The 8,747-nt window shown below is 38.0% G+C and overlaps 1 long non-coding RNA gene across 1 annotated transcript; it reads right to left on the reverse strand.

The window, feature by feature from the left end:
* Nucleotides 1-1,432: 1,432 nt before the first annotated feature.
* LOC149154239 (uncharacterized) lies at nucleotides 1,433-2,236 on the reverse strand. Its single transcript, XR_016263051.1, has 2 exons — nucleotides 1,854-2,236; nucleotides 1,433-1,657 (listed from the first exon to the last, which is right to left on the reverse strand). It is a non-coding gene; the product is annotated as an uncharacterized LOC149154239 (long non-coding RNA).
* Nucleotides 2,237-8,747: the final 6,511 nt, after the last annotated feature.

Genomic DNA, 8,747 nt, shown 5'->3' on the forward strand with positions numbered 1-8,747 from the left:
TGTCTGACCCAACTCTTCCATTTCAAATGCCAAGTAAAAGTAAGGCACATCATAGGGTAAATGAGGAATGACAAGGCTGCAACTCTATAGCAAAAAGAAAATGCTACACAGCTTGAAAGCAGTATTTTTTCATATCTTTTACAGTAATAGACCATAGTAAACTGTAAAATAGACAGTCTCGACCAACTCTATAGGAAAGTTCAATGTAGCAGCAAAGGTGCTTATAAAGATAGAATAAGCATTATTTACTGGGAGTAAGCACATTAGTGAGAAGCATGCCTGTTGCTGATGTGCATGCCATCGTATAAAAGTGGCTTACCACGGATGACATATGTTATTTGGTCAGGGAGACAGATAAATTAGGGAAATATTATTATATCATCCATAAGACAGGACCTTTTCTCAAAGGGTTTTCTAATCCCCTTTCACTACTTTGGTTGTGATGTTCTAACTATGATAAATTTGCCGAATTTTGATGAGAACAATCTGGATTCAACATTTCTCTTATGCCCAATGAAGGACTCTGCTAGAATGGAATCTGGATTCAGCTAGTGCATGCCCTTGATCATACAAACATGAAATTAATTTGGATAGTTCATCAACTAATAGAGGCCATGCCAATGAATACTCTAGAACACGGTGCAGCTTGATTACCCTATATACTGAGATTTCAGTATATTACTATATCTCTATTCTATGTTTGGTGGTACAAATTTAATATGCTTCTGAGATGTTATGCAGCTTTCAAGATTGTGAACTGTTCTTGTTAGAACAGGTGCTCAATAAGTAGCATTTCTTGTTGAATCTACCAAATAGCTATAATATTCTTAGATAATTGCAATCAACAAATAAGCCAAAGAGTATAAAATGCATCCAATAGCAGCTTTTGAAAAGGGTACAATTAATATACGCAAAATTTTCTGAGCTGGCTATCCAAACAGGTTTAACCCACAATCAACAGATAATAATTTAGTATGCTTCACATGCAACTTAAATTTTCACAGAGGAAATCTAACAGTGATCCCGCCCTTATTTTCACTAAAAACTGTTATGAAACACATCTAGAAAGCTTTGGCTTATTAACATAGCATTGCTTCCCCACGTAAAGGGAATGACACAGATCCCATCAATTTTTTTAACAAACTAGCAGCTCTAACCTTTGAGCGATGTTATAAGAAAGTGATCTACAATTCGTAGGTAAAGCCTATCCGTAGCATCAATGAAAACTCCCAAAAAGACAAAATCCCATTTCTGCAACATCAGTCAGAATGGGAATCACTGTGGTAAGACTCTGAATCCGATTCTGAATAGTCATCATCAGAATCCAGAAAGAACTCCTGATGCCAAACGCAGAAAAAAGACCACACACAAACAACAAGTCTTCCGAGCTGTCTGTACGGAAGACAGCAGAGAAGCCTTAACACGCGATCGCTGCTAAGACGCTCTGGATTACATGATAGCGACTGGCATGCGCTTGCAGACCACGTTGCGACCGATACTATTATAGGGGTGTTGAAAACCATTTTACCTCCAGCACAGCAGTTTCACCAAATAATAAAATTGTAGAAACCCTTCAAACAATAATGTTTTTCAATATCCCATGCAATTGAATCAGAATTCCTTTCCGAAAGAACTCGCTATACTGAAGTCAACCTTTCTGCAAATTTTGATTGGACCTAGTTATAGAATTTACAGTAAATCTCGATCGAACCCACTTCATGAAATCAATGTGTCAGCTTCGGAAAATCAAACTTTTCTTTAAAATGGAACTGAGATCATTAAATTAAACCTACCTACTTCTGGGGAGATCTATTTCATTCATTATGTCCAAAGGCAAAGCAACATACTCTCACCTGAAACGATTTGTTTGTGGAGGCAGTGTTCCTTTTGGTGAAAGTTGGATTTAATCCATTCAGAGTCATTATGCCAAACAGGCCGGACCCCTTCTGTGCTATAAATTCTTGTTGGAATTTGGCACGACCCAATTACGCTATCCTTGAACAATTTCCACATAATGGTGCCTCGGCCTGAGCCAAGGCGAAAAACCTGGCAAGTACCCTGGGTTGAGCACGTGTTCGTCGGTCAATTCACATCGAATTCTCCAAAGGATGCACCAACGCATCTGACCTATTCAATGTCTGTTGCCTACTCCCCAAGTCAAGTCACGGTTGCGTAGCAAGTATTAAATAAATTCGTAATTGTCGGTTGGGGATGGGATCGAATCGAATAGAAAGGTAATTTTGTGTCATAAGAGTTTTTTTAAGGGGTTTTTTAGGATGTTGAATCTATATATACAATTCATATATACAGTGAAAAAATTAATTTAAATAACACAAATCAAGATTTCACCTCAAATTTTTCCACCAGATTTTGGGACTGGAAAGTTCAAAAAGTCCTCTAAAGACAACTCCATTTTCAAATTATTGGAAAGTTCAAAAAGTCCTCTAAAGACAACTCCATTTTCAAATTAAAGTTAAAATTGGCTCATATAACTTAATATTAAGGATTAAAATATTTTAATAAAACTTTAAAAAAACAAACATAAAATCTCAAATCAGGGTGCAAAATAGTTGGAGGTTTGTTTGGATTTGATTGAAATGACAGAGCATTTATTGGTTCGGGACAATGGGTGATATCCCCACGCCCTCACAGGGTTATTCACTGTGATAATATGAAACATCGCAGATCATGGCTGATCCACAACTTGAAGGTTGGTAATCCTTGGCACCTGCAGGTGGTGGGAGCGGAGGTGGAGTTAAGACCATCTATCTGGCATATAAACTTGGGTCCTCGACGTTAGAAAGCCTAAGTTTGATGTTTACAAGTTCGCGGCACTGGGAACATGAGAGGTATACCTAGTTGTTGCTTGTCTCTGTTTGAGGTTGGCGTATAAAGTTTGGTATGTTATAATGCTATCTCTATATTTTGGGTTGGGGGATGCTACTCGTGATAAGCCTTGCGTCTGGAGGGGAAAGGAAACACTGGTTAAATTAGCAGTTTCTGTGACTGGTAATATTGGCCTTCTCGACTATGTAATGTCAATTTCTATCTTTTTTGGCAACATCCTTTCTCGCATGGGCATGTTTAATGGTTTTTGGTTTTTTCTCATGATGTTTCCTCTGCATGTTGATAATTGGGTTCCCCGTTTTAAGTTTGAATTGTCTAGGCAAGCCCTATGGAGAGTAAGGGTTCTGGTAAATGATCAGGGTCGAGTCTACGGACTCAAGGCTCAGGGGTGCATGGGGGACACCATTTTTATTCTGGTGGTACCTCCCACTCCCGGAGGGTTACTATTTATGTATATTTGTTAGCTCAAGTGGTGGAATTTTGAAGGGACGCAGTGCCATCCAGCGTTTCATTTGTTTTTTCTGATCATACATTAAGTTAATGCTTGTCTTTCAGGGGGTTCTCTATATAAATCATATTCCAGGTTCGCCTACGTTGTCTCCACTTTCGGCCTCTGTACAGTGGGCTACTTTACGAGCGCGAGACGGTGGGAGAAGGGTGAAGAAAGGCGGCCCAACCTTGGTAGATATGGTGAAGTCTCAGCCTCACAGTAGAGCCTCAGGCCGAGGCGGAAAGGGTCGCAGACACCGGGAAGGCAAAGGTAAAGAAGTTGGTTCGTCTTCTGGTTGGACTACGCAGCAGAGAGGTCAGAAAATGAACTTTGAGATTCTTCGAGCCACGGTTCAGGTATACTATGAAGGGACCCCGGCGCAGGTAAAACAATTGATCACGAATTTGAAAGCTGAGCTTGAACCGCCAGTCGAAATTGGGGGGAGCTAATCACGGACCCTGGGTACACTTGCAGCCGCCTTACCCTGTTTAGAGAGTTCGTCCATCTCTATTTATTAATGAACTGCATAGTGGTCAAAGCAATGGTTGTGACCACCAACACAGTTCCGCAAAGTGAGCCCGAGTCGGGCCTCCGAGACAATCAAAAATAGTTCCAGCTCATTCAACTTCAGTTACAGAATCAGAATGCTCGCGTGGGCTGCATTGAGTGGCATATCCCATGTTTGCCGCAATCTGAATTGCCACGATCAAGTGCTAAAGATCTTGCTCCGATGGAATCGTCAAATGATTAATTGGTCAAAGTTATGCCTGTTAATTTTGGCTTAATTTGTGTTGTATATATCGAGTAGCATTTATGTTTTCAGTGTTATGCTTACTAGTTGGTTTCTAGACTATTAGCCTTATAAAGCTTGGTTAACTAGACTCAAACTATTTATGTTTTGGATGGCTTATAATACGATTTGGTGGCCAACAAACACGGTTTCCCACTGGGCAGGTTGAGGCCACGAAACGACTTATTTATTTATAACCTATCTGTTTATAGATGAATGAATGAAAAGTACTGCGAAGTTTACAAAAAAAAACATAAAAATTAATTAAAATATAATTTTATTTTAAATCACTATTAATTATAAAAAGAACTAATAGAGAAGTTATATATATATATATATATATATATATGGAGATTTACTCTTATTTTATTCTGGAGATGATTAATTTATAAATAGATTTTCTTACAATATTTGCATATCATGACTTTTCAATATTACATGTCCAAAAATCATAACTCACTTCATATGACATATTTTTTAAATTAATCAAATTAATTAGAAGCACAAAAAGAACATAACTATTATGGAGATAAATTTCAACGGTTTTGAATATTCTAAAATATTACATGAAAGTTAAATCCTCGTCATTTACCTATAATTAAATTAAAATTTTAAAAACTCTATTCCAAAATAACTACTTCTATCCACATAATAAAATATTTAAAAATAGTTTAAATAAAAATATGTATCTGTATTTCTTTAAATGTTTCATAAAGATAACTAGTGATCAAATGCACATACATTCAACGTTATTTCTTTGAATGTTTTAGAAAGGTAAATAGTGATAAAATGCACATACATTCAACGTTATTTAAATAAAAAGTTGATATAAAACAAGGCCACATAGCTAGCGTTCCTACCGCTTAGTTTAATCATTGAACTTCAAAAAATATGAACGAAGTCTCAAATTTGAACAAAGACTTAGTTTAAATATAGTTAAATTAAAGTGAAAAACAATAAAGATATAATGAAAATTGACCCATTTTTCCATAAAATTTCATGTGCAGTACATTGTACCATAAATGTGGATAAAGTAGTATTCATGGTGTGGATTTCCTTAAAACACTCTAATTTAATGTGATTTTTATTTATATATATATATATATATTTTTATAAAAGTTGTAATTTATATCCTAATATATATGTATGTATAATGTAAGATTTTCTACATTATTAAAGTTTATTTTAATTTTTTTTTTTACTTTTTTTTTTTAATTTTCTTAAAGAGATCAGATAAGATAAAATAATTATATTTATGTCCAACTAATGACCACAAAGTAAGTCAAAGGGACTGTTGAGTACAATGATGTCTATACAAAGTGAGAGAACCAAACAGTCTCCTATAACAGATACAATGCATGAAGTAAATCAACATCTAGCCCTAGCGGAGAAGATCCAGGAGCTAACAGGTATGAGGATCAGACCCATCTCTCCTAACATCTAAGGTTGAATGAATAACACTGAAGAAACTCAACAAAGTTTGTTGGCCCGATGAAGAGTCAGTGGCAAGTGCAGAATGTCCACTAAATCGTTTCCTGGGGGGTTTGCACGTTGTTGAATGATGGAGGACCTAGTCCGTCTCCTAGGAACAGATCTGAGACATATCTGTTGCTGATATCTCGTGCGGCAGTTTGAGGTCCCACAGATCCTCACTGGTTTGGAGTCTGGATACGTACTAGTATCAATCGATCTCTTGGTGCCCTCTATGTGGGGTCTGGTTTGATGGGAAGCTGAAGAATATGCGCTCGAAACCTGAGAGCCTCCTGCATATATAGGGTCAAACATCTCTGATCAAGAAACCTGAAAAATTCGGCGAGGGTCCGAGAATCTCTGAACAAGCAATGAAACCTTCCTCTGATCTCATAGTAGACAGGGCATCCAAGAACGAAGTGCACCTTTGTCTCCACTTCTTGTAAATGACATACTTGGCAGAGTCTGTTTGGTCTATCCACCTGGTGGTCCGTCTCTACTCGAAGTCTATGAGAACCTACTTTGAATTGGCCTAGTGGTATGTGAAGAACATGCATCCAGTGGTGAAACATATACTAGGGTTGAACAATGGTCCCGTCTCTCAACTCCAAGAAGGTGCTCAGCGTAAAAGGCCATATTTGGGCGCAACCCTCTCAGAGGATTGACCCAGGTCACCTGGACTAACTGCTTGTAGATGTCCTCCCTGATGATCTTGTTTAGCTCTTGTCTAGTAGGTAAAAGGTGACTAGGAGCATCTAAGGAATATCGGAAAGCATGGAGACGATCCAACTGAATTCCCACTAACTCTAAGAAATTTGAAACTCTTGTAAAACCAACATCTGACTCAGCCTGAGGGAGTAGAATGGGAAATAGTCTCTGAAGAGAAATATGCCAAGTAAGGATAACGGTCCCTACTCTTTATTGAGTCTGCAAAGCCCTAGACATGATGCAAGAATGAAACTAATCCGAATACCATCTCAAGCCGAAAGGGCTGAGCTCCAAACTCTGCAAGGATGATGTACTGCGGTATTGTCAGTTTACACCTAATGATGCAACGAAGAAGAAGAATCTGGACTCTCTCAGCTAAAGCCCAATTTGACTCAAGTAAAGACGGTCCCCAAATCTCTGATCCATATAGAACAGTGGGACGGATGAAGGTGTCCATGAGGCTCATCTTAGACGAGATTTTCTGGAAGTGATGTCAAAAGAACTGTCTCTCGAGAAGGGTTAAGGATCCATATCCTTTGTTGATCTGAGGCTGAAGCGTTGGTCGTAAATTGAAGCGGGGACCTGAGAATTGCACCCCCAAGTAAGTATATGTGTTGGTGATCTCAATATCCTCCCCTCTAAATAGAAAGTGAAGGTCTGAGGTTTTCTTCACCCCATTGAAGATCATTGTTGGTTGACAAAAGGTGTCTTTTAAAACTCCTAATTACCCCACATTAATCATCAACCCAGGCAAGTCCTTTTATTCCAAGAGTGTACGCAATGTGTGCATGTTATAAATCCAGAGAGTAATGTTTCTTAAAATGAAGTATAGACTTTTGATACAAGAGTAAACGGATGCATCTGATAAACACAAATTACATTCGTTAAAGGAAATATGACATCTAAGCTTCAAGACTCAATCCTTTACTGAAATTGTAATCAATTCTCACACAAGCAGTTCAATTAACAATAGCATCAGCGGAGAGTACAGTAGCAATAACTCATCTCTTCTTATCTGATTCAATCTAAAACATACTCAATCTCTAATAAGCAGTCCAAATAGCAATTATATCAATATGAGAGTTCAATAACGATAACCAAACTCTTACAGTTGATTAAATCAATATGAACCACTATATAAATACTACAATTTGGAATAAGTGTACATCAAATCAAATGATAGCGTTGTAAAACATGTAAAGAAAATGCACTACTTCAATACAGGAAAGCAGTAAATAGCGAATAAGATAAAATCACAGAAAATAGGAAAATTATCAAACCAATCACACTTGCGAGAATCAGAAATATATAACACAAAGAAGCAGTTTAATCCACCAGAGGTCGGGCCCTTAGCCACCAGCGAACACTGCTGAGCTACTTCAGAGAATACGAATGAACAACAACTCAATTATATATTAATCATTGAACTTAAGTGTCATTACAATATGGTCACGTTCTCCAATAGCACAAGTCTGTAAATTAAAATTACAATTTGAAATAACAGAGATCCCCCCCTTCTTCCTACAATTGTTTTCTTTTATAGTCAGAAAGAGGTAAAAGATAAATGTGATCCCTCAGGATCTCCCGATCCTGAGGGATTTGCAACTGATTGCTATCTTCAGACACCTTTCCTATTTCACGTTGATCCTCCTGATTCGTCCTCTGCCCTGTCCGCAACCGACGCGTTCCATTCTTCGTTTGTTGGTTTATGTTGTTCCATCGTTAGGGAACAGCAACTGTTCCTTTTGTCGTTTTCCTGCATAAAGAGGAGTAAAAGTTAGTTATTATAGCTAAATATTAACCACAAGTAGTTCATCTGTTTCTTATCATAATCCATCAATATGTCAGCGTATTAAGATGTGAAAAAGATAAGAAAAGAGGAAAAAGGTGATGAAATTAGGAGTAAATACATACCCATTTCATAACTCAACAATCATAACCTTGGTTTTACCCAGGTTGACCGTCAACTGTTGATGATCACAAAATAGAGCTAACTCATCGAGTTGCCTCTGTAATCCTTCTGGGGATGAGGAGAGGAGGACCACGTCGTCAGCAAAGAGTAGAATAGATATCAGAACCTGGTGAAGAAGGCAACCATCAATGTCTTGGATATGCTCATGTAGAAATGCTTCCAACTCATCAATATAGATCCCAAACAGGGTAGGGGAAAGTGGAAAACCTTGTTTAACCCCAATAGTGCTTTAGATGAAATCAAACATCGCATGGGCCACGTGAAGACGACCAAGAACAGGCTCATATAAGCGCATAATAGCTGTCAATAGGGTTGCAGAGATGCCAATAAAACAAAAGTAGACTTTCAAAGTGCGGTGTCGTGCCTCCTCAATCACAATGCGAAGGGTGAATATGTGGTCAATGGTCTAATGAGCCAATCGAAACCCTGCCTGTCCCCTGGCTCTAGGTTATCTCTGCTCAAGGTCACTA

Source organism: Pinus tabuliformis, chromosome 9 (assembly GCF_031772625.1).
Source record: "Pinus tabuliformis cultivar Carrire ecotype Pingquan chromosome 9, CPIR1, whole genome shotgun sequence".
Taxonomy (NCBI): Eukaryota; Viridiplantae; Streptophyta; class Pinopsida; order Pinales; family Pinaceae; genus Pinus; species Pinus tabuliformis.